This window comes from Antechinus flavipes, chromosome 2 (genome assembly GCF_016432865.1).
Source record: "Antechinus flavipes isolate AdamAnt ecotype Samford, QLD, Australia chromosome 2, AdamAnt_v2, whole genome shotgun sequence".
NCBI lineage: Eukaryota > Metazoa > Chordata > Mammalia > Dasyuromorphia > Dasyuridae > Antechinus > Antechinus flavipes.
The window spans coordinates 315,377,564-315,404,125 of NC_067399.1; the positions used below are offsets into that span (position 1 = coordinate 315,377,564).

General features: G+C 37.5%; 1 protein-coding gene across 3 annotated transcripts in view; it reads right to left on the reverse strand.

The window, feature by feature from the left end:
* The window catches only part of TMEM63C (transmembrane protein 63C), a 128,543-nt gene extending 102,585 nt beyond the window's left edge, over positions 1 to 25,958 (reverse strand). For 2 of the 3 annotated variants that reach the window (XR_007950620.1, XM_051977521.1), the window contains exons 1-2: positions 25,779 to 25,958; positions 714 to 813 (exon numbers count right to left, since the gene is read on the reverse strand). The gene's annotated coding sequence lies outside the window, so the exon portion shown is untranslated. Of the gene's footprint in view, positions 1 to 713; positions 814 to 15,779; positions 15,884 to 25,778 lie in introns of those variants that run through there. The other variant, XM_051977523.1, reaches the window with a different exon arrangement.
* Between the last annotated feature and the right edge of the window lie 604 nt (positions 25,959 to 26,562).

Here is a 26,562-nt window from a genome sequence, read left to right on the forward strand (position 1 = left end):
AAAGGCAAAAAAGAAAGGCAATCTCTAAATGTGAGTTACTATAGGATTTAGAAACATAAGGGACTTTAAAAATAATATCATCCAACTTTCCCATTTTATAAATCAGAGAACTAAGGCCCAGAAAAAAAGCTTCTATCATCTAAGCAAAGCTGGGTTTTATTCTAACCCTATCTATAATTTACTGTATGATTATATAAAGAGACACTTCCATCCTTGGGCTAGACGACTCAGTATGCTAATCTAGAGAATGGAGAATGATTACATCATTTATTCATTAAACATTCACTCAACATGTCCAGTATAGAACCAGGATAAATGCTATGGAGTGGGGTACAAAGATAAATAAGAGATAGTCTATATAATTTTCTAATTCTGTTCTGTAATGTATATGGAAATGCTAATTTTATTTTGTGTTTATTAAGTTCACAGTTTTTTTTTTTAAATAAAAAAACACTAAGGGGGAAAAAAAGCATGTCATTGGTCTCAAGGAGCTTAGTATCCATACAGCATTTCCTTCTACAAGAATCCTTCTAGCCTATCTCCTTGAAAGTAAGCATTATGAGAAGGAAGAATTTTGGCTGAGTTTTGATTATGAAGAGTTTTGGAAGAATTATGATGACAGGGACAAGGTTTAAGAGGTGTCTAAGGAGCTTGGAGTAAGCAGCAGGATTCAAATAGATTAGATGTGAAGAGGGCAGCTCCTAGTTGCTTACCTGATCAAGTCTTTGGAATAGCACTCTTAAATATACCCAAGTTCTCTCAACGGGAATCCCAGGGACAGCACCTTCCTTTGGCAACTAGATCTTGGGTGCTCTGCAGACACAAGGACAAAGACATTCTTTCACTGGTAGGATGGATACTTCTGAGAGGTAAATGCAGTTGTTCCCCAGATCTCCTTCTAACACATTATTTCAATCCCATTTACAGTGATCATTACATATTCTTGTTGTCAAGCCCAACCATCCTGCCTTGGGATTGTAAGCTGCCAGCTTCCAAGAACTGAAATCCCTTTGCATTAGTAAGTGATAATAGCAATGGGACTACTATGGGGCTACAGGCAGCCTAGCTTAAGTTTGAAACTGTTCTGATTAATAACAGTAAGACACACAGCTAGACAGCAAAGTTAACAGCACCCTAGCCATGGAGTCAGGAAGATCTGATTTAAATCCAGCCTCAGATACTAATTGTGTGATCCTAAGCAAGTCATTTAATCTGTCTCAGTTTTCTTATCTATAAAATTAGGATAATAAAAGCACCTAATTCTCAAGGCTGATGTAAAAATCAAATGAGATTAATATTTGCAAATGTTTAAATGTTAAGTAACTACTGCTTAGTACTTGATGGACTCTAGAGGTAGGTAAAACTAAGCAAGGTAAAAAAAAAACTTCACCAAGGTAATATAGTGAGTGTCAAAGTCACTTGAATTCAGCTGTTAGGCCTCTGAGCTCAGTAGTATTTTTACTGTACTAGGAAAGCAGGATAGAGGATCATGAATGAGAATCTCATCAGTTGGCATCCCAGGGAACTTTACCCATACTCTGCCTTCTCAGAAGTTTTCTCCACTTCCTTACACGGTCATGCCCTCAAATATATAACAGAAGTAAAGAACATCTCCTCTATTCCAGATCATCATCCACTCCTTGCCCTTACTCAGCAAAGGAAATGTCAGACAATTCCAACTGGTTCCTAAACCAGGAGCTGTCAATTTTTTAAAAAGGCATTGTAAGAAGAAATTTTTAGAAGATCCATATTACATATTATTTTCAACTAGTGTCAGATTTTACACATTTTAAAGTATTATGTAGCTAATATGTTCTATTTAATATGAGTGAATAAAATTGTAGGAAGATCTAATTATAACTAATTGTCTCCAGAAGGCTTTTATGACCTAAAAACTGGAGGAAGGGCTCTGAAGATATACCAGAGTCTTCTCTCACAGTATATTTGGATCAGAATATATCACCCTGAAAATCAGAGAAGGCCAGAGAAGCCAGTGAGGAACGAGATTTGGAAGTAAAGATAGACGTTCTCCCAAGGGTCTGTGGATAGATTTCAAGGGTTATCTTGAAGAAGGGACCCTGAAACTCTAAAAATCCTTGGAGAAAATGTTCAACTCTGCCTCAGTGAGGGTCCATTATACAAAAGAGCCAATCTAAAATCCTCTCTTTGCAGAGGTTCCAAACATGTCATGCTATGCCATATTAGGCTATGCCATGCCATGCCAAGGAGCCTCTGTCCACTGGATAATATTCTTTTCCAGTGTCACCCTCTCTTTACCCTCATCTGTTTCCCTAATGAGACTTTCTGCCTCTCTGTCAGGATTTCTAATCTTACTTCCTAATCCCTATAATAAACAGCTTTTATCAATCTAGGTTTTTGGATTTGTAAATTCCTTTACAGAGAATCCCTGAGCCACCCCAAACTCCCCTATCCTTATGCCGAATCCCAAGGGGGTACAGGGGAGCCAAACCTCTCTATTTGGTTCCCTGAACCCCAAACCTGCCACTAGACCTTATCATTTAACTCCCTGATAACCAGTTAAGATTAAACTCTAATCTTATTTTGGCTCCCTAAATCTAGACTTTATCAATCTAAACTTGGTTGAGAAAAAAATATATTCACACACATATATAACTCCTAAATGAAATTTAGCATTTCTTTCAATTGTTAATTTTTTTTTTAGTGGGAGTCCATTGACTTTGATAGACTGATAAAGGGATCTACAACCCAAAAACCTTAAGGACTCCTAGAGTAAGAGAAACTGACCAATGGAGGAGGAGGAGTAAAGGTGGTAACCTCAAGAGGAATGGATAGGAATAGGAAGATTGATGAATGGGAGCAACAACTGAGAAGAGGAGAATCAAAGTAGTGATTGGAGAGAGCTAAAGTAAAGATGACCCTTAATCTTTTCAAAATGGTGATTTTGTAGAGGCTAGTACTCCCTTAAGATGTCTGGCTATTAATGAGGTAAATTCACACAGAAACAGAGAGACTCAAGAGAGCCCCAAGTAAATACTTAAACAGCCAGGGGGCTGAACTGGTTCTGGTTCTCTTCTCTGACTCTCCTCATTGTTCAGAGGGCTGATGTGGAAAGCTGGCTGGCTTCATTTTGTCCAAATCCATTCTTCCTTCCTTCTTTCTTTTCTTCCTCTCCCTCCCTTCTTCTCTCCCTCTTTCCCTCCTTTCTTTCCTTCCTTCCTTTCTCCTTACCTCCCTTCATTCCTTCCTCCCTCCTTCCTTTCTTCTTTTTTTCCTTCCTTCCTTCCTTCCTTCTTTCCTTCCTTTTCTTTTCTCCTTCCTACCCTCTGTCCCTTCCTTCCTCCACCTCTCTCTTTCTCCTTTCCTATCTTTAAAAAAAATCCTCTCCTCTTCTTCCTGGCATTAGTATGGCTCTTTTCCTCTTCAGAGTACTTTCTGTGCCTCTCTGAGAATGAAGTCATCTTAGCTAATTCTCATAAATTCCTCTGGGGCTGTCCAGTGAATTCCTGAACAAAACCTCCTCTACCCACACTCAAGCCCATATTTGCCTATCCCCTGCACTCCAATGTCATGTTCTGTCAACTCTGGGTCTTCTAACATCCCACATTTTCACATTAAACCTTTTCCCAGAGAAGCATGAAAAAACTTACATAAGCTGGTGCAAAATGAAATAAGTAAAGCAATATACATAATGATTACAACAATGGGAATGGCAGGAACCACAAAATAATATTTCAAAATTATAAGGAATGAGCTTGGCCCCAGAGAAGAGATAGAAGAAAAAATAATGAACATTCCATATAACATCAAACTCTTTCCATCAGTAAGCAAGCATTAATTTTTATTAGAATTTTAATATGGTCAATCCCTGTCTTCCTTCAAGCTTTAGTTAAAATTTTTTCTTTTATAAAGGAGCCTTTCTTGCTCCTCCTTAATTCTAGTGCCTTCCTTCTGTTGATTATTTGCAATTTATTTTATACATACCTTGTTTGTATATAGTTGTTTATATGTTGTCTCCCTCACTCAGATTGAGGGCAAAGATTATATTTTATTTTTCTTTGTATCTCCACTGTTTGGAACATAGTAGAAACTTGATAAATGTTTATTGACTGACTGGTTACCAGGTATTTTGCTAGGTGACAAAACAATGAAGACAAAAATGAAAACAGTCCATGTCCTCAATGATCTTCCATTCTATTGGTAACATGAAAATAAATATATGGACATGTGATATCTGAAGGGAAAGGGCACCAACAACTGGGAGACTAGGTAAGGCTTCATGTAGAAGGTAGCATTTAACTAAGTTTTGAAAGAAACAAGGAATGGTAAGAGGTGAAGGGGAGATGATATTGTCAGTGTAGGAGACAATCAACATGGAGATATGGAAATGGAAAAATAGAACGTTCTCCGTAAGAAATGAAAAGAAAGTAGAATCTCAGATCTTCAGAAGTGCTTTTGTGTGCTACTATCCACAAGAGTTTTAACACAAGACTTCCTGGAGGTTTTTGGGTGGGACAGAAAGTAGAAGTTTAGTGAGTCAAGAAATTCAGAGAAAATCCATTATGTTGGTTGGAGTCTGTGGTGGATTTACATAGACAAGAGTTATACAAGGTAAAAGGTAAAAGAGCCTGAAAGAGATGGATCTCCTTTCCACCAGAATGGATTCCTTTTCTGGGTTCCCTGGTTCTCAAAGATTAGCTTTTACTGTATCCTGCCACAAACCAACAAATCAATAATCAAAGCACTTGAGATTCTCTGGGTTTTCCCTGAGGCAGGAGACATTTATTAAGCATCTACTATGTATCAGGACAAGTAGATACTGTAGCGAATAGAGCACTGGGCTTGGAAGCAGAGTTCAAATCCACCTAGCTGCTAACTAGCTGTATAACCCTGCCATGTCACTTAATCCCATTTACTTCAGTTTTCTCATCTATAAAACTAGCTGGAGAAGAAAATGGCAAATCATTCCAATATCTTCTCCAAGAAGACCCCAGAGGGGGTTATAAAGAGTTAGTACTAAAACGCCTAAACAACAACAATAAAATTAGAAGAAGACCATCACAGGGATGGGCTCTGCTGGGTAGATTTACAAAATGAAAGAGATAAAGAGTCACACAAAATTAGACAGCATGACTGGGTTGTGATTTGCAGTGATGGATCCTGCTGGACTCTTTTTCTGGGTCCCCTGACTCTGAAAAATGAGCTTTCAATTTTATCTAGCCAACAACTAAGCCTTGATGCAATTTCCTGACCATCTCATCACCATATTATCTGGTCTCTGGCTATCATTTTCATCTCCTTCCCACTGGAACCTTGGACTCTGATACTAGGTCTTTTGTATGTTATAGGTGAGCTTCCACTGTAACTTTCTGGGCACTTCACACCACATTCTGGCCATCTCCTTGCCATGCTGCACCTGGCGTACCTCATTTCCTCTCTTTCAGGTTCCCTTGATGTATTGTCTTCCTCATTGGAATTTAAACTCTTTGAGGGTGGAAACTCTCTTGCTGTTTTATATTTGTACCTCCAGTTCTTAGCATGATACACAGTAAGAATTTAATGAAGGCTCTATATATTTGTTTATTTTTCTAAGTATCAAAGTAACCCATATTTTTATTGGAAGCATTGTTATTAGGTGCCTATTATGTGCCAAGTAAAAGAGATGGGGATATAGAGAAAGACAAGACAATCCTTCAAGAAGCTCCCAGTCTAATTGGGGGCAAGGGACAACAAACAATCATATCGTAAGCTGTGTATTGGCTAAATAGGAAGGAACAAGAATTAAAGGATATTGGGGAAGGCTTTCTGTGTAAGATGGAATTTTAACTGGGACTTGAAGAAAATCAGAGAAGGCTGTAGGCAAAGATGAGAACAATGTATTCCAGGCTTGGGAAAGGCCAGTGAAAATGCCTGATTTGGATTCACAGATCTGTATAACTTCAGAGCTAGAAGGGCTGAGAGCTATCATATCTATAGCACTTTAAAGGTTCTCAAAGTACTTTCCCCAAAAACAGTTCTGCAGGATAAGTAGTGAAAGTTTTATTATCCTCATTTCTTTTTTTTATTAAAGCTTTTTATTTTCAAAACATATGCATGGATATTTTTTCAACACTGACTCTTACAAAACCTTATGTTCCAAATTTTCCTTTCCTTCCCCTCACACCTCCTCCTCTAGATGGCAAATAATCCAATATATGTTAAATATGTTAAAATATATATTAAATCCAATATATGTATACATATTCATACAATAATCTTGCTGTACAAGAAAAATCACATCAAGAAGGGAAAAAATGAGGAAAATAAAATGCAAGCAAACAACAAAAAGAGTGAAAATGCTATGTTGTGGTCCACACTCAGTTCCCACAGTCCTCTCTTTGGGTATAGATGGCTCTCTTCTTCAGAAGATCATTGGAACTGGCCTGAATCATCTCATTGTTGGAAGGAGTCACGTCCATCAGAACTGATCATCATATAATCTTGTTGCTATGTATAATGATTTCCTTATCCTCATTTCTAAATAAGGAAACTGAACCTCTAAAAAGGAATGTGATGTCTCTATGATAATCTAGATCGTGAAGGGCAAAGCTAGGGCTTCATCTAATTCTCCTGATTCCAAGTACGGTGGGTTTTTGTTTGTTTTATACCCTGTTGTTCAACACTCAGTTCTTCTGCCTCATTTTGTATATGAAAAAATTAAGTCAAAGGGAAATAATAGTGTCACTCGTGAGTCTACCTTTTCTGGCTCCCATTCCAGTTCTCTATCTCCTACATCTTTTACATTCTCCTATTTTAATAGCTTTCTGGTCCACATTTCAGCTCTGGTGTTTGCTCTCTGTGGGACATTGAGCAATGATCAATGAGCCTCAGTAGATTCATTCAGTACAAACATAACAGGAATACACAGTACTAAGTGATAAGGGCATGAGAAAACTCAGTCAGTCAATAAGCATTTGTTAAGTGCCTACTATGTGGCTAAATCTGTTGGTCACATAACAGAGAAAAAAAATGTCCAAGGTCACATAGTCAGAAAATGGCCAGGGACCAGCCTGTGGGATTTCTGAGCTAACTTACATCTTTACTGTTTACTATATCAGTTATATAAATCATAACAATTGGGCCCCCATCAGAACCTGTATCAGAACAGGAGTAAAAATAAAGTGATATTTAAAAGGGTTCACTCCTAATAAGGCTGTCCCCAAAGAAGGGACCCACTGAAAGAGCCAATCAAACTCAGAAGAAAAGAAGGCAGGAAACATTTAAGCAGCACGCATTGTGCCAATCATTAAAAAAAAATGATCTCATTTTATTCTTACAATAACCTTGGTGGATGCTATTATTATCACCACCATTTTACAGTTGAGGAAAACGAGACAGACAGACATTAAGTGACTTGCCCAGAATCACAAATAGTGCAAATAAGTGTCTGAAATCAATTTTAACTCAGGTCTTCCTTACTCCAGGTCCAGCATTTTATTCACTGTGCTTTCTATTAGAAAGTGTTGAAATCGATAGGGTTCTATTTGTAATAATAGCCTCAAAAGCCAGGATTTCCTAAGTTTGAATCTAGCCTCTGATACATACTGTCTGTATGACCCTCTCAGCATCCTCAATCACTCTTTAGGATTATTAACTGCAGAGAAGATGTAGCCCTACATTGCAGAAGGAGTTCCTTTACCTGAAAATCCCTATATAAATGAAATGACAGATCTCATCCCTTTCCTATAGATATACTTTTATGTTTATGTGAATATATTTTATGTATATGTTTATGAAACAGCCTTAGGAGATAAGTATTATAGAAATTGTTAGCTTCATTTTACAAATAGGAAACTGGAGCTTGCAGAGGTTTAATAACCTAACAGACTTAAGTAGTCACTGTAATTTCTAGTAAGTAGCAGAGACAGGATTTGAATCCAGGTCTTCCTGATTCCATGCATGGAAATGGAAGGGTCCTGAGAATCTGAGGATGCAAATTCAAATCTAAGCTTTGCTATTAGATGCATGACCTTTGCAAAGTCACTTAGACTTACCCTAAGCCTTAGTTTGGTTGTAAAATTAGCACACATAAAAAACCTCTACCTTTACCTATTGTTCAAAACTGTCACATAGATCAAAGGAAATCACAGATGAAAAGTTATTTATAAATCATGAACTCCAAGACTTAAGCTAAACTTTGTATGCCATCCACCTCCACACTCTTCTCCCTTTTAGTAGTGTTCTGTACACAGTTGGCTCTTAATAAATGCTTCTTATCTATAAATATAATTATAGCGATATTTCTCTTTAGACTGGGATAGGCGAAAGGAATTATTTAACTCTGTTCTTATTACTTGGGTTTATGTTATTATTGTCTAGTCATCTTCAGTCATATCTGACTCTTTGTGACCCCATTTGGGATTTTATTAGCAGAGATACTGAAGTAGTTTGCCATTTCCATCTCCAGTTCATTTTATTGGTAAATTGAGGTAAAGGGAGTTAAGGGACTTGTATTTGAGGCCAGGTCTGAATTCCTAAAAATGAGTCTTCCTAATTCCAAGCTCAGTGTTCTATTCACTGAGGCACCTAGCTGTGGTACACTTGGATTTATCATACATATATACTCTTTTTGGAGTCAGTGAAACCTGAGTTTAAATTCTGCCTCAGTTACTTACTAGCTCTGTGAACTTGAGCAGTCAGTAACCTCTCTCACCTTCAGTTTCCTCATCTGACAAAAGCAAGTAATAATAGGACTGACATCAGAGGATTACTGTAAGGATCAAATGAAATAATAAATGTAAAAGACCTTGCACAAGCTAACTATTATTATTATTTCATAGACCTTTGTATCCTAATCTAGAGAAAAAATCACTTACTGTTTAAACCAACCCATGGATTAAAGAGAACTGATCTATGAATATGGTTTGTAACAACTAATAAAGATGATGGAATAACACATGGACAAAATATGTTGTAGTATCTGCTGACCTTGCTAAAAAGCCACACACACTTTCCCTAAGCACTTATGTGATGATAACATTTATTTCCTCTCAGTCCCGTTTAGTGGCTCATAATGCTTCTTGGAAGTAATAGTTTTTCTGCAAAGAGCTCCAGGCACTTTAGATCCATTATCTCATTAATCCACCCAACTTCTCTAAGCATCCCTACAGAGGGGAAACTGAGGCACCTGGCTGAAATAACAAACTCATTAAGTAGTAATAAGATCATCTCAAATGGGATGAAGGTTGTAGAGGATGAAAATCAGAGTGTGCCCCTTTCCCCCTTCTAATCATATTCTAGTAAAATCAGCTTAGAGGCTGAGGTAATTTGCTCTAGTGGATCGAACAAGACTGAAGGAGTCAGGGAGCTGGGTTCAAATCCCATTATTAGATATATGATCTCTCTCTTCCCTATCTAGTTTCCTCATTTATAAAATGAAGCTGGACTAGATTGGCCTCTTAACCTAAAGACTCATTAGAAAGATTTCAAGGGGTCTGTGACTCTAAATGAAAAAATTATATCTTTCTTTATTTAGCATTTCCTTTCAATTATTTAAAAACACATTTCTTTTCCCCTGAGGAGGGGATCATACATTTTACCACCCAAAGAGGTACATGACATGAAAAAGGTTAAGAATCCCTGGAAAAGATGATTGTTAGCTAATTCCTTCCAAACCTAAATCCTAAGAGGGGACCATCAAAAACAGCCTTTCAAGGGGGGAAAAGATCCCAAAAGGGAATGCTGCCCAGAGGCTATAAAGAAAAAGAGTAAAAGTCCATTTAACTTTCCTTACTGAACATTGGAATATTCTAATCAACCAGTGGAATGGTCTTTTCAACCAATCAACAAACATTTACCAAATACCTACTATTTATCAGGTACAGTGCTTCCGTTATGAGGATTTGTCAACTAAGGTAACTATACTGACAGTTCCCTGTGCAGGGTTCGAGACAATTCCTCCATCTAAGGCCTGTCTCCAAAACTAGAACTATTATCTCACTTCTCTTGCCAGAGTGGATTCCAAGCAAGAAGACTTAATTTCCATCTTTGGGGACAGAGCATAGTATTGCTATTTCCTGGAGCAGTAAGTAGACTATAATATTTGGTGTTGAAAGGACTTTGAGAACATAGAGGAGATATTATTGGATCTGGAATCAACAAGTTTCAAGTTCAAATTATACTTCTCCCATTTCCTTTTTGAGCTCTCTAGGCTTAATTTCTTTTTTTAATTAAAATATTTCTTAATATTTTATTTTCCAATAAATGTAAAGATAGTTTTTAACATTCATTTTTTTCTTTTCTCTTTTTTTTTTTTTTGAGAGCAATTGGGGTTAGATGAATTGCCCAGGGTTACACAGCTGTAAGTAAGAATCTGTCCGAAGTTGAGTAAGTTGATTTGTCCAAGGAGGCACTGGTCTTTCAATAATAAATTGTTTCTCAAAGGGTCTGAGTTTTCTTTTATTTCTTCATAAACATATTGATTTAATAACAAAAATAACACCAATAATGCCTGATGTTTAAATAAGGCCTTAAAGTTTGCAAAGTGTTTTACTCATTTGATTCTTACAACAACCGAATCTAGGAAGCATTACAGGTATCATTATCTCTTTTTTAGAGATGAGAAAACTGAGGTCCAGAATGTTTAATCAAGATCTAAGATCGTCTAAGATCACAAGCATGGCAGAGGCAAGAGAAAATCTTAGACTCTCCTGACTCCAACTCTAGCATTCTATTACATATACCAACAATGACTCAAAAGACACTGATCCTATGAGACATACAAAGATGACTTGCTCTTTGCTATCAATAAACTAACATTGGGGGAGGGGAATAATCGAGGATACAGGCTATTTTACAGAAGGAAGGGATCACTTCTGGCTACAAGGTGAGGCAATGATTGTCTACCTGGGAAAACTTCACACAAGTGGTGGTGCTTAAGCTGAGACAAATAATAAATAGGATTTACACTAAGTTCATGCCTAAGTATACATGTGAATTATTATTATTGTGTTCAGTATAGTTTTAGTGCCTTTTTTCATTGTCTAAATAATGTGGTCCAGTGAGGAAACTCTCTTTTCCAAAGTAGATCTGCAATTGTTTACCACTCATGATTTTAAAAGAGTTTGCTGGGACACTGACAGGTTAAGTGTTTTGCCTATAGTAAAATTTGACTAGCATGCATTATAGACAGGATTTGAAGAGAGGTAGACTTCTCCTCCTCCTCCTCCTTCTCCTCTTCCTTCTGTTCATCCTCTGTCTTCCTCCTTCTTGTTCTTATCTTCCTCCTCCTCCCTCCTTCCTCCTCTTCCTTTCCTCCTCCTTCTCCTCTTCTTCCTCCTCTCCCTCTTTCTTCTCCTCCTTTATTTGAGAAATAGTATTTCCCCCCAAATACATGCAAAGATATTTTTTCAACATTCACCTTGGCAAAACCTTATGTTTCATATTTTTCTCTTATCTTCTTTCTCCCATCTCCCCCAGACAGCAAGCAATATGATATAGATTAAACATGTGCAATTCTCCTAAACATTTCTATATTTGTCATGCATACTACACAAAAAAAATCAGATCAAAAGGGAAAAAAAGTAAGAGAAAAGATCCCAAGCAAACAAACAAACAACAACAACAACAACAACAAAGGTGAAAATACTATGCTTCGATCCACTTCAGTGTCCATAGTTCTCTCTTTGGATGCAGATGGCTCTTTCCATCACAAGTCTATTGGAATTGCTTTGAATCACCTTATTGTTGAAAAGAGCCAAGTCTGTCACAGCTGATGATCACATAATCTTCTTGTTGCTCTGTACAATGTTCTCTTGCTTCTGCTCACTTCACTCAGCATTAGTTCATTTTTATGAACTTTCCAGGCTTTTCTGAAATTAGCCTGCTTGTTATTTTTTATAAAACAATAATGTTCCATAACATTCATATACCATAATTTATTCAGCCATTCTCCAACTGATGGGCATCCACTCAGTTTCCAGTTTCTTTCCACTACAAAAAGAGCTGCTATATACATTTTTGCACATGTGGATCCCTTTCCCTTTTTTTATAATCTCTTTGGGACACAGACCCAGGAGAGACACTGCTGGCAGTTTTGTAGCCCTTTGGGAATAGTTTTAAATTGCTTGAAGAGAGATTTTCTTAACTCTAAATTCACTCTAACCACCATACTAAGCTGCTTTGATTTGAGTGTTGGAAGTATTATGTTGTATTCTTATCTTAAAATTGGCATCTATAGTAGTTCCTTATTAACTGGAATTCTTTATCAATCAACCAGATTGATCAGCCAACTCCTGCTATCTCTTGATCACGCCAGAGAGTCCACTGCATTATCTTTTATCATTCTGACTTCATGCCCTAACCTTGTAAGGTATCATAAGTTGTATCATTTGTACATGATATGAAAGCTGCTTTTGCTCTTTTCTGTGAACCCAAAAGAGGGGTATCTGGTTTTGTTTTACTGATATGAGTCACAGGGAAATTGGCTTCCTCCCTCTGAGATACTGCCTTTTAAAACAAATTAGTAACCAACAATAGATGGGAGAAATTTACTTCTGCTTTGATGGATCTGCCTCTTGGAAATGAGTGATACTGAGCTAGAAAGCAGACCAGTACCAAGGAGAGAAATGGTTATGTCTTGTTTTGCTACTGACTCACCAAGGCACCAGTGGGAACTGGAAAGAGCCCTAGACTGGGAACCAGGAGGACAGGATGTCGATGCTGGTTCTGTCACAAAATAGTTACATGAACTTGGACAAGTCACTCCTTGCTTGGAACTCTTCCACCACATAGGCATTTTCTAACTTTCCATGCTTCCTTCAAGTCTCAGCTAAAGTCTTACCTTCTCCAAGAAGTCTGTTCAATTTTCCTTAACCCTGACATACTCTCATTTATCTTGTCTATACATCATTTGTATATAATTGTTTGCATGTCCTCTCCCTCAACAGACCATGTATTCCCAGAGAGCAGGGGCTGCCTTCTGCTTTTCTTTGTATTCCCAGTGCTTACTTAGCACAATGCCTGGCACATAGTAGGCACTCAATGTTTTTTGACTAATACTTTACCTTTCTGAGCCTTGTTTCCTCTTCTATAAAACAAAAGGGTTGAACCTCTAAAGTACCTTCTATCTTTGAAATTCTATAACATCTAAACACCAGAGCCAAGTGAGGCAGGGTTTGTAGCTGCCTTTTGGAAAAGACAGGCATCTAGGTGGTGGAGTGAGTAGGGTGCCAGATCCTAAATCAGGAAGATTTATTTTCCTCAGTTCAAATAGAGCCTCAGACACTTATTAGCTGCGGGATGGATCCTGGGAAAGTCACTTTATCCTATTTGCCTCAGTTTCTTCATCTGTAAAATGAACTAGAGAAGGAATGACAAACCACTTTACTATTTTTGGCAAGAAAATCCTAGATGAAGTCATGAAGAGTCAGACATGACTGAATAAAAAGTGGGAAAGACACATAGAATTTGGGGGAGGGGTGGGTTGGAAGAATTACAACAGTGGGAATGTTCTAGTATTACCTAATTTCTAAGTATACATATATATATATATAATTTCATGGACAGAAAATTTTGATGTATGGCATGTATTAATTTATGATAACTCATTAGAGAGAGAGTGAGTTAGTACATCAAGGTGGATGCTAGCTTTAGAATTAGGAAGATGGGTTAAATCCTGGCATGACACATATTAGCTGTCTTAGCAAGGGGACGTTTTAAACCCCATCTAAGAAACTGTCCAAGATTACATATTACAAAGAGTTGCTGGTCTTAATCAATGGAATGAGTTTCTATACTGGATGTGGCATTTCTCCCATATGTCCTCACTAGCTTTCATCTTGCATATCCACAATCTATTGACAAGGCCAATCAATTTCACCTTTGCAATGTCTCTCCAATAAGCCCCCTTCTCTCCTCTGATGATGACATTACAATGGTACAGACCCTCATCAACTTATGTCTGGATATTATAGCCCACATTCTGCTTCAAGTTGCTTTCCCCTCCAATCCATCCTTCACTCTTCTGTCAGGATGACTTCCCTAAAGTTCCGTTCTGATCATATCCCCCTATATTCAGTAAACTCCAGTGAGTTCTTATCACCTCTAGGATCAAACGTAACAATCCTTTTTTTGATTCAGTTCTAAGTGGTATGAACAGGTCACTCAGGTTTTTATCTGTCATCCTAACAGCTTTATTACAAAAAGACTCACAAGATCTGTTTGCAAACTCAATCACCTTAATTTGTCATAATTGTCAGCTAGAAAGGGGAAGAGAATTAGGACAAGTTCTGAGTCAGTGAAAGAAAGCAGCATGACTGACTCGAAGCCTCCAGGGAATAGCATGCTCCAAAACAGCTCACCTCAAGCCTCAGCTTTCCCCCCAGATGGTGAAATTTACACTTCCTGGGTTTCCCTTTTGAGCTGAGATCGTTAAAGAAGAAAGACTTTTTCTTCATTCTTAGTAAGTATCTCAGGTCAGAAGATCACCAGACAGATCTAGGACCAAGCGATACTAGGATGCTGGCCTGGACCCCTCCATTCCCAAGAGTTTGAGAAGGCACCACGATTGGGTCATCTCAGATAAGTATTCATAATAAATAAGGAATCGTGGCAGTCCTAAGTTCTGATTCATTTTGTAAAACAATTTACAAACATTCAATGCTCGATGCAAGCCTGGGAAATGGGCAAGTTTATTTCTATTTTCAGATATGATGAAAGGGAGATAAGGGGAGGGAACTACATATGCCCCACCCAGTATCATACAGCAGCAGGTTAAGAGGGACAGAGCTGAGGGGGGAGGAGAGGAGAGAGGAAAAAAAGCAGGATTCTTCTCCTCTAATGTCTGGAAGAAACAGCTCTGTGGCAGCTTTGATTTGTGATCTTAGATAGGTCACTTCTTCCTTGGTGCCTCAGTTTCCTCAACTATAAGACAAGAGGTGAATATCTCCAGACTGCAAAATCTCCCATTGAAACTAGTGCTAGGATGACATACGATGTCTGTTTGAAACCTTCTGGGTGGAAGATGGCAGATAAAGGCCTCCCCCACTTCTTTCTCTGCTTAATAGTCCAGATGGCCAAGGGTACAACAGGGCCTTCACACCACCACCAAGAGTGAGCCAGTGAGTACTGACAGTGACGTTGCCATGACAGCCTTCTCCGTAAGCCAGTAGATGAAGGAGGCAGCTTGTTGGAAGAGGAGAATACCAATCTCCCCACCCCCACACTCAAAGTGTCTTGGCAGAGAGTTCTGGGGATTCCTTAGTTTGGAGATACCCCCCCCCAAAGTTAGCGGGAACTTCTGCCTGGTTTAACAGCGGGGCAGTACCCTGAGGACCAAATCCCCAGGGACCATCCTTATCTATCTATGCCAGATTGGCCAATGGTCAGCTCTCCTAACCCTCCCCCCTTGCCAGCTTATGCTTGCTGCCCCTTCCCCAGGCACAGAGCTCAGAGGCTGCCATCCATATGGCTCTCGATGATGGCACGGAAAGTGCCAGCTTCAGATTTCTGCCCAGAAGGCAGAGTCCAGGAGAACACAGTATGTCTTTCCCAAACGACCAAGCCCTACTCTCTCTCCCACACCCATCCCCGTCCTCCAGGCTCCACTTCCGTCCTCCCTCCCACTTCCTCGGAGTCTGGATTTCAGGGCCCTTCTTGAATCTCAATCAATACCCAAAATGCATACCCACCCAACCTCTCCCCCTACCCTTCCTCCCTCCTCGGCCTCCTCAGTCACCCTGCCAGCCCCGAAACTCGCCTCTCCCCGCCGCGCAACCCACTCCTGAGCCCCAGGGGGCCGTCAATGAGAAGGATGTTCCTACCTGTGAGAAGGCAGCAGAGATCTGCCCAGTCCTTCTCCCCATCACCCAGGAAAAAAGCCAGTGAACCCCACCTGCCAAGGGACTGTCTACAAATTCCCCGCTGCATCACCGGGGAGCAGCATCCCGATGCCCGAGCCTCGCTGAGCTCCTCCCCTTCTAAGACAGTCTCACCCGCTTGGCCGTCCTAGCCCCTCCCCTCCGCCAGCGAGGCTGACCTGCCTGGGAACCGAGGCTGGCTTGTCAGACTGGGGGAGTCGCGGAGAGCCGCTCAGCCAATGAGGTACAAGTGACCACCTGCGAGCCTGCTTCCCCTTCGACAGCGGCCAGCCAATTAGCCGGGCGCTCAGGCTCCCGCACTGAGCTTCCGTCCCGCAGTTAGGACGGGCTGCTCCCCTGACACAGTGCACAAAGGCAAAAGCAGTTTCCACAAGGTAATAGGCGGCTCCGCAACGCGCTTCAGCAACAATGCAGCAAATACAAGCCCGGCGCCTCCTCGCCTTCCCCGGCAGAGGGACGGTCTGCAAATTACCAACCACACAATCCTGGGAACACATCAACACTACCCTTCTGGCTTGGCCGTCTCCGAGGTTACTCATCCTTCTTGCATGGGACAAAGCTTAGTCTCACTACAGCGGCTCTAGATTTATAGCGTGGAGGGAGCTGTGCCTTACCGAGGCCCCGGCGTGAAGTTAAAAAGAAAGTTACTTTTTAAAGGCATTAATTAAAATAGGGAATGAGGAGGAAAAAAACCTACTCTACTTTTCTTGATAAGTTTTTTCAATTGTCAAGTATTCGTGACCCATGTCCCTCCCCCTCCCCCTCCCCCTCCCCCGTCCCTCCCCCCGGCCAGGCAATTGGGGTTAAGTGACTTGCCCAGGGTCACACAGGAAGTATTAAATGTCTGAGGTTAGACTTGAACTCAAGTCCCTTCTAACTTCAGGGTTGGTGCTCTATCCACGGCGCCCCCTAGCTGCCCCCGTGGATTTTGCTTAACAAAGATAGTGGAGTCTTTTTCCATTTCCTTCTCCAACTCATTTTACAGACGAAGAAACCTGGTCAAAATTTCGCAGTCAGTAAACGTCTCAGGCTAGATTTGAACTCAGGAAGATGAATCTTCCCGACCAGCACTCTATCCATTACCATTTGCTATCTGTTGAAACTTGTGATAGTCACTTACTTCTCTGAGAGTTCCCTGATCTGCAAAATGGGAATCAAAATAGTTTTAGAACTCAAAGGAACCTTAGAAATGGTCTCCTTCAATCTTCTCATTTTACAGATGAGGAAACTGAGGCCCAAAGTCACTTGCTCAATATTCTACACAGTAAATGGCAGAGGCACGATTCAAAGCTAAAACCTTTAAATCCACAATTCGTTCCATCATATCACAGCCTGCCTATCTTAGCGAGTATAATTAGAATTATAGATGTTGAAGCGGAGAGAGCACTGGGCCTCCAATAAGGAAGACCTGAGTTGAAATCTCGCCTCTAAAATTTACTAGTTTTATGACTCTGGGAAAGTAGTCTATGCCTCCCAGAGCTGGGCTAAGGATCAGATGATATAACTGTAAAGTACTTATCACAATATATATAAACCTTAGTTATTATTATAGTTAATGCATATAAAGTCCTTTTATAGGAGACACAGTAACTGAGTTCCAACTTGAACTCAGATACTAGCTAAACTACTAGTTAACTGTGTGACCATAGGCAAGTTACTTAACCTCACGTATCTCAGTTTCCTCATCTGTAAAGTGATGACAATTATGGCGCCTACTTTCCAAGGAGAATAAATGAGATAATTATAAACTGCTTAGTACAGTGCCTAGAATATAGTAAGTGCAACAAATAAAATCAGACCTAAAAAACTTGAAAATCATTAATGCTTATAGGTAGGCTAAGGCAATATAATTCTACTTTATATTATTATTATATCATATATTATTATTAACTAATAATATTATATATGTTATATATAATATTGTTATATTATATAATTAGAATTAGAATTCTACTTAAATTACTTTACTTATTCAGTGCTTATCAAAGAACCAAAAAAAATATATCATAGAGCTAGAAATATAATAACAAAATTCATCTGGAAGGTCAAAAAATCAAGAATATCAAGAGAACCAATGAGAAAAAAGTGAAGAGGTCTAGCCATTACTAGGTCTCAAACAATATTATGATGGGGTAATCATCGAAACATGGTATTGGCTAAGAGATAGAATAGGGAATCAGTGGAATAGATCAGGTCAGAATATAGAGTAAGTAATGACCAAATGACCATAGTTATCAATGAAATTTTTGGGCCAAGAACTCACTATTTGACAAAAGCTGCTGACAAAACTGGGAAAAATGGGTAGAAACTAAATATAGACTAACATTCATATCCTATAACAAGATAAGATCAAATAGGTACATGATTTAAACATAAAGGGTGATACCATAAGCAAATTAGGGGACACAGACTAGTTTATCTGTCATATCTATAGATATGGGAAGAAATTGCTACCAAACAAGATTTAGAAAGCATTACAAGATATAAAATGGATAACTTTAATGACATTAAATTAAGCTTTTCACAAAGAAAATCTATGCAAACAAAATCAGTAGAAAATCAAGAAACTGGCTGTGTGTGTGGAATTTTACACAAATTTCTCTGATAAAGACCTCATTTCTCAACCACATAGAGAAGTGAGTCAACTTTATAAGAATATTAGGCATTCCCAATTGATAAATGGTCAAAGGATATAAACAAGCAGTTTTCAGATAAAGAAATCAAAGTTATTTATAATCATGTGAAAAAAATACCTTAAATCACTATTGATTAGAGAAATGCAAATTAAAACAACTCTGAGGTACCACCTCACACCTATTATATTAGCTAATATGACAGAAAAACCACAAATGTTGAATGACATGTGGAAAATTAAGACACTAATTCAATTATTGGTGAAGTTGTGAACTCACCCCAACCATTTTGGAGACCAATTTGGAACTATGTCCAAAGGACTATAGAACTATGCATACTCTTTGACCCAGTAATATCACTACTAGATCTGTATCTTAAAGAAGTTTTTTAAAAAAAGAGAAAAAAGGATCTACATATACAAAAGTTTATAGCAGCTTTTTTTGTGTGTGTGTGTTAGCAAAGAACCGGAAATTGTGAGGCTGTCCATATTAGGGGAAGTTGTGGTATATGATTATGTTGGAATATCATTGTGCTATAAGAAGTGACAAACATGATGCTTTCAGAAAAACCTAGAAATACTTACATGAACTGATGCAAAGTGAAGGGAGTAGAACCAGGAAAACATTGTACACAGCAGTAGCAATGTTGTAAGATGATCAATTGTGAATGACCTAACATTCTTAGGAATAAATGATTCAAGACAATTAAGAAGGACTTAAGATAAAAAATGCTCTTCATCTTCAAAGAAAGAACTGATAGATTCTGAATGCAGATCAAAGCATACTTCTCTTTTTATTTTAGTGTTTTTGTTGTATTTTTTAGTAAGAGGGTCTGTGATTTCTTTAACACAACTAATATGGAAATGTGTTTTGCATGGTTGCACATATATAACCTTTATCAAATTGCTTGCCTTCTCAATGAGGCAGGAAGAAGAAGGAGGAAGGAAAAGAATTTGGAATTCAATTTTTTAAAAAGGAATATTAAAAATTACAATTACTTGTAATTGGAAAAAATAATTATAAATATATTATATAAATATATAAATAAAAAGTTGCTTTATAAATGTTAGCTATTTTTGTTTTAACTATGAAGTATGAATAGGGTTATGGAGTAGACCTGTGACTTTATTGGCATATGGTGTTTCCTTTTGAGTAACTCCCTCTACCAGCACAAAGCAGTACATTTTCTGAAACATTATATTCTTAGAAAGTTACCTAGAGAAGAGGTGTCCAACACACCAGGCCTGCTGGCTTCCCGCTGCCCACAACTCTCCCAAATGCTTAAGAACCAGATTAACATGTAATTGGAAAATATTTGTTGTTGTTGTTCAGTCATTTCAGTTATATCCAACTCTCCATGACACCATTTTAGGGTTTTCTTGGCAAAGATACTGGAGTAATTGGCCATTTCCTTTTCCAGCTCATTTTTATAGACAAGGAAATGAAGACAACTAGTGATTTGCCAGAGTCACATAGTTAAGTATCTCAGGCCAAATTTGAATTCAGAAAGATAAATCTTCCTGATTTCAAACCCAATGCTAAATGTGCTACCTACCTGTCATGAAAAATATTTAGCAAAATAAAAAAATAATAAAACATAGAAAATATTACATTCTACAACTAAGTCAATGTGTAGCTTGCTGGGATCTTTATATACAAATTAGTAGCCCCAGTTTTTATTTGAGTTTGACTCCACTGAGAGATTAAATAATTTACCTAGGGTCACCATAGCTAATACATATCACAGGCAACACTTGAACCCAGATCTTCCAGTCTTTGAGGATAGCTACATTGCCTCTTCTTTAAATAAACTTACATATATATATTAAATATGTATTTATGTAAAAGCCATTACTATTATTATTTGGGGGAAGCTAGGTGGCGCCATAGTGCACAGAGTGCTGGGCTTGGAGTCCTGCCTATTCTTCCTGAGTTCTCATCTGTCCTCAGATATTTACTAGCTATACAACCCCTGAGTAAGTCACAAACCTGTTGACCTCAGTTTCCTCATCTGTAAAATGAGAGCAAAGGAAATGGCAAACTATCCTAGTGTCTTTGTTAAAAAAAAAAATCCAAATAGGGTCATGAAGAGTCAGATATGACTAAAAAGGACTGATCTGGGTAACTAGATGGCACAATGGATAGAGGACAGGCCCTGGAGGCAGAAAGACCTGAGTTCAAATCTTGCCTCAGATATTTAATACTTCCTAGCTGTATGACCATGGTCAAGTCACTTAACTCTAATAGCTTCAAAACAAAAACATACATCATTGTGAAAAGGACTGAACAAGGTGGCAAATTATTATCTTAAAGCTTTAAAAAACTAAACCTAAGAATAAGCTCTTCATTGAGAAAGATATGCAGTCAAATATCCTTTGTTTTTGTTTTCCTGAATTGGAGAAATAAAATTAAAATCGACTAAATATAATAAAAATTAAAATAGATATATAGGATGTCAAAGCATGAAGAAACTTTAGAGAAGATGTAATTCAATACCCTCCTTTAAAAAATAACACAAAACTTATTTTTATGATTTTTTTAAACAACATAATCATTTCCTGATGGAAACCTCTTCCCGCAAAGAAAAACAAAGCAAAACAGTTAAGCAAAATCAATCAACATAGTGACTAAATCCATCTGGGTATGCAACACTGGACAGTTTGTTTTTCCTATCTCTTTACCAGGAAAATGGAGGTGTGTTTTGGCATCTGCTCTACTGAATCATTATTGATTATTTGCATTTAATCTGAATTTGATGCCTTTAATGCTGCTTTTATTTACATTATTATAGTCATTGAGCATATTTTCTACTGTTTCTGTTTTCCTCCTTCTGAATCATTTTCTCTAAGTCTTCCTACATTTCTCTGAATGCTACATATTCATTATTTCTTGTGGTACAATGATAATATTCCATTACCTGTATGTAGAGTGGTTTATTTTGTTATTTCCTAATTGATAGACACCTAATTTGTTTCCGGTGTTTTTGCTACCATTAAAAAAAAAGACTACAAAGAATATTTTAGTATATATATGTATGTATGTATGTATGTATGTATATATATATATGCCTTTATAGTTTACTGATGAGGACACAACTACAGAGACCTAAGTCCAAAGCCATAGATCAAGTTAGAAACAGAACTAGATCTACAATCCAGTTAAGGTGCCTTTTAATATACACCACTCTGCCTCTATCTTGTTGTAATTCATGCTTAGTTCTTGAAGATGAGCAATGATATCACCAGAGTAATGTCTTGATTTGATTGTGAACTAGATTTAAGTGAGGCAAAACTGCACAAAGTCATCTGCCTCACTCGCTCCTCCAGAATTATTGGAATTCAATGGTAAGACAAAAGTACCTCTACTACATATTATCTAAACCTAGTTAGTAAACATAGATTCTTATTCAGATGAACTAATGCTGGAATATGGATGGTTCACAACACAATTTGGATCAAACGGGTTTAGTTACTGGAGATACTGCCTGTTTTTAGAACATAGCACCAAAATGCTTTCATTTGTCCATTGGAATGTAGGAATCACTAAGTCCACTCACACTATTAACCCCAAAGATTGTTAAAAATATATAAGACAAAATCATTTGTTATAGCGGATGGTTCTCAAGAAGTAGAAAGGGAGAGCTACAACCGGGAATTTAGGAGATATAAAATCAAAACATATTAATAAAATCTATTAAAAATAATGTTTAGGTAATTGGCAAAGGTAATAAAAATGGGAATAATAAATGTTTGTAAAAAGATGATCACTGCAATGCTCTATCGATGGAACTGTGAATTGGTCCAAATATTTTAGAAAGCAATTTAAAAAGTGTCCATATCATTTGACCCATAAATTCCACTTCTAGATATCTATTCCAAAGAAGTCAAAGATAAAAAGAACGAATCTCTATGAACCAAAAGATTTATAACAATATTTTTTGGTAATAGCAAAGAACTAGGAATTATAGTAGATGCCCATCTGAACTAGACAGGTAGGTGTCATAGTGAATAAAGTATCAGGACTGGCATCAGGTAGACTTACCTTCCTGAATTTAGATTTGGTCCAATTTACTAATTGTGTGACCCTAGGCAAGTCACTTAACCCTCTTTCTTTCATCCATAAAATGAGCTAGAGAAGGAAATGGTAAACTGTCCCATTATCTTTACCAAGAAAACCTCAAATGGGATCATAAAGAATTGGATACAACTGAATAACAAAAACAACAATCAATTGTTGGGCTGTTTGGAGTGGCTAAAGAAATTGTGGATATATATAATGGAATATTTCCATATTTCAAGAAATAATGAATATCAAAAATATAGAAAAGCATGAGAAGAGTTAAGAGTACCTCAAATAAGCAAAACTAAGAAAAATACACATGACTACATTATAAATAGAAACAACAACATTGAAATTGAATGCTATGAAATTAAAGTTATCCTGCTTGACTCCAAATAAGACATTTGTAGATATGTTGTTAGTTGTTCTTCACAGGAAAGATAATATGGATGTGGAACACTAAACATTACACTTGATTTTGCTGATATGTTGGTTAGTTTTGTGGAATTTTTTCCTTCTTTTCTTCTTTGTCATAAAGAATGGCTCCATGAGAAAGGGAGGAATTTTATTTTGAAAATTAAGGTGATCTAAGAACAAAATACTTTTTTTTTTAAAAGAATGTTTTAAGAAATCTAGGAACTTCTGGGAAGTTATCTAGTATATCTTTGGACTATTCCAGATTGTTGGCATTACCTGTTTTAGAGATTATAATATTTATTTTTGTTTCTTTTTTTATTCATTGGAAACGGAATAAAAATTTATGGAACAAGTATGAATGCAACTTGAACATTCATAACCCTACTGTTTAATCAAGAGTTTTCCTGATTTGCCAAAAACCACTTTTGACCAATAAGTCTGATCCAGAGTATAAATATGGAAGAATCAAGAGAGTTTGGGGAGAGGGAGTGCAATATTGTCAGAAGAGAGACAGGAAAGACAATTCTTTTATGGAGAGGGATGGTGGTTATGGCTAAAAGAAAGCAGAATGGGTTGACTTGGGATTCCTGGTTTGGAGAATGTCATGGGCTAGGTAAGTATCGAAAAGACTCAGGATAGAGAGCTTAGCTACTATGCAACTTAGGAAAAGTTTCTTTTATGTGATAATATGATAGTTTGCTTTTGTATGAACTCTAGAAAATCTGCTCTTGTGGTGGAAGTATATGTTCAGCAGAAATAAAGAGGAAATATAGAACAGATGTCAGACTAAAGAACCCCCAGAAAAACAGGTCACTGTACATCCAGTGGGGGCAAACCTCTGAATCAAGATAGTCAATTGGGTCAGGGGCCAGAGAGTTCCTGATGATTTAAAATTCAAATGATCAGGGAAAGTTTAGAAAATGAAGACTGAAAAATCCCTAGGACCAAAAGCAAAAGTCTGTTGGATCAAATCCAAAGACAAAAATGGAAGAAATGATTTAGATTGACTAGGCCTAACTGAGGGGGTCTTAACTACAGAGTCCAAAAGAAACTGGAACAAAGATGGGTAAAATAATTTGCCTAAAATCACATAGGTAGTAAATTCATAGATTGTTATTGTTCGACCTTTCAGTCTTGTCTCTTTGTAACTCTATTTGAGATTTTTTTGGCAGAGATACTGGGAGTGGTTTGCCATTTTCTTTTCCAGCTCATTTTTCAGGTAGGTAAACTGAGGCAAACAGGGACTTTCTAGTAAGTGTCTGGGGTTGGATTTGAACTCAGATGAAAATTCCCAACTCCAGAATCTGTGCACTATGGCACCATCTAGTGGCCCTAAATAGTAAGCAACAATGCTGGGATTTGAATTTAATATTTCTAACTAAATTCAGTGCTGATTTTTTTTTTTCCTTATATGACCTGGGTTCAGATTTAGTTTTTGATACATACTGGCTTCTTGAAGGTAGGAACTTTTGTCTCCTTTTGTATCCTCAGCACTTAGCACAAAGCTAACATTCCAGGCACTTAAGAAATGCTTATTGACTAAAATCCTAAGCAAATTATTAACCTCTCAATTCTCTGGCAATTCTCTAAGAGAGTGAAATTTAGAGCAATTTCAGATTTACATTGGTAAAGAGAGGTCCCCATACCCATGAAATCATAGGTATGAATAATAGTAAAGTATAGAAATAAGATTTTTACTCAAAATAGTTAAATTTTCTGTTGCTCTAAAGGAGATAATGTTTGAACTATCTGGAAAATATGGCCATTTAGCATGATTTATTTATACCTCCTGCAGAGCTTTGGAATTAGTAAAAGGAAGGACTTCTCCAGGAATGCATGGTTTGGATTTTTCCAAGCATAGTGGGTTATAGTGGGATCATCTTTGCAAATTTTTGCTTTGGGGCAAGGAATTTTAACTTGTGCTAGGAGTATTTTTGTGACAGAACTAAGAAATTATTCAAGTTTCTTAAGAAAAATCCAGACAAGGCAAAGTTTCTGTTTCCAAAAGAAAAAATTTGGATTTCTAAATACTACATGCATCTATTTACAGGGCGATACGCCAGAAACAGACATTGCTTAATCATATTTTCCCAAAAAGAAAATTCTATTTAGTTTCTGTTAACCAGTTAACATTTATTAAGTGCCTACTATATGCCAAGGACTGTGCTCTGCCCTAGGGATAAAAAAAAACAAGCAAAAAGACAATCCCTAATAGTTTTCTCAAATAGACCACAGTCATTTTAAATGAAAAATCATCCCTTAAATGTCTACATTTTTTACTTTACTCTTTAACATGATTTTCTGGAAAAGAAAGATTTCTTGAACTTTGTTCCCGTTAAGGACAATCCCATGAAGATGCTGGGATTTTCCAGATGTGCCTGCAATCTTGAGGCATCCTATAGCAGTCATCTCAGGCCGGACAGAGACCATCCCCAGTTGATTAGGGTCTTGGGGCAATGACCAATGGATTTATACCCAGAATGATCCTGAAGAATCTCAAGAAATAGCAAATTTTCCCAGGAAGTTAAAAATGGCTCTCCCTTCAAGGCAATCCCAATAAACTTTGGATAGATGGATAGATGCCATCTACATCCAGAAAAAGAACCACGAAGATTGAATGTATATCAATAATGCTATGTTCACTTCTTTTTTCTGGTTTTTTTCTCTCCCTTGGTTTTTCCCTCTTGTTCTGATCTTTCTCTCCCACATGATTCATAAAGCAATATGTATTAAAATAAATAAATAAATTTTTAAAAATTAGTCTCTCTGAGGGATAGTTCCCCATCCTTGTGCACTTGTCCCTTCTTCTGACACTTTACCTTGCCCTACTCACCATGATTTGGCCAAACCAGTCCTTATTAGCCTATGGGATGTTTTCTCTTCCTGGTTTCTCCAGCCTTGAAGATGGAGGCAGGGGTGGAGGGAAGGGAAATTGATTGCTCGTGGGAGGTCACAAGCCCTCTCCATTTGTATATACAAGTCAACCTTGCCCACTTATCCTCAACATCCCATAAAGATCTTCTACCAGCTTCTGGCAAGTGACTACCAAAGCCAATGACATCACAAAGGAAGTGTCTTGCTGTTAACTTAGAACTCCACAATCCACAAAGGAGCAATGTTTTCTAATACTAATACAGAATAGGGATTACTTTCCCTTCCTCTCTGCCTGAGGCTGTGAAATTTGGGAGGATCCTTCAATAGTATAAAAGCAATCAAAGAAATTACTTTTTAAAAATCTATTTAAGTTGCCAGTTTCAAGAAATACTAGTCAAGAATTAGAACATCCAGGCTGTAAGTTCCTGAAGTTAAAATGAAATTTTTGTTAATAGAAAGGGGGTAATGTTTAACTTCTCTTCCCTACTACAGTTTCCCTTAAGTTTGGCTTGTAGCATTTCTTATGGGTAATAGGTTCTACTTCTCTCCTCTCCCAAAATTGGACTTCTATAAAATCTAGTCCATTGAAATAAAACTCCATTTAATCATATTAAGTATTAATATTAAGGTGTGATTTAAGCATCTATTTTCAGTTAACTGACTTGTGTTTTCATAGCACTCTCTTCTTCCTTAAGTCTTCAGTTACTTTTTTCCTTTTAAAAAAGTTTAACTGACTCTCTCTC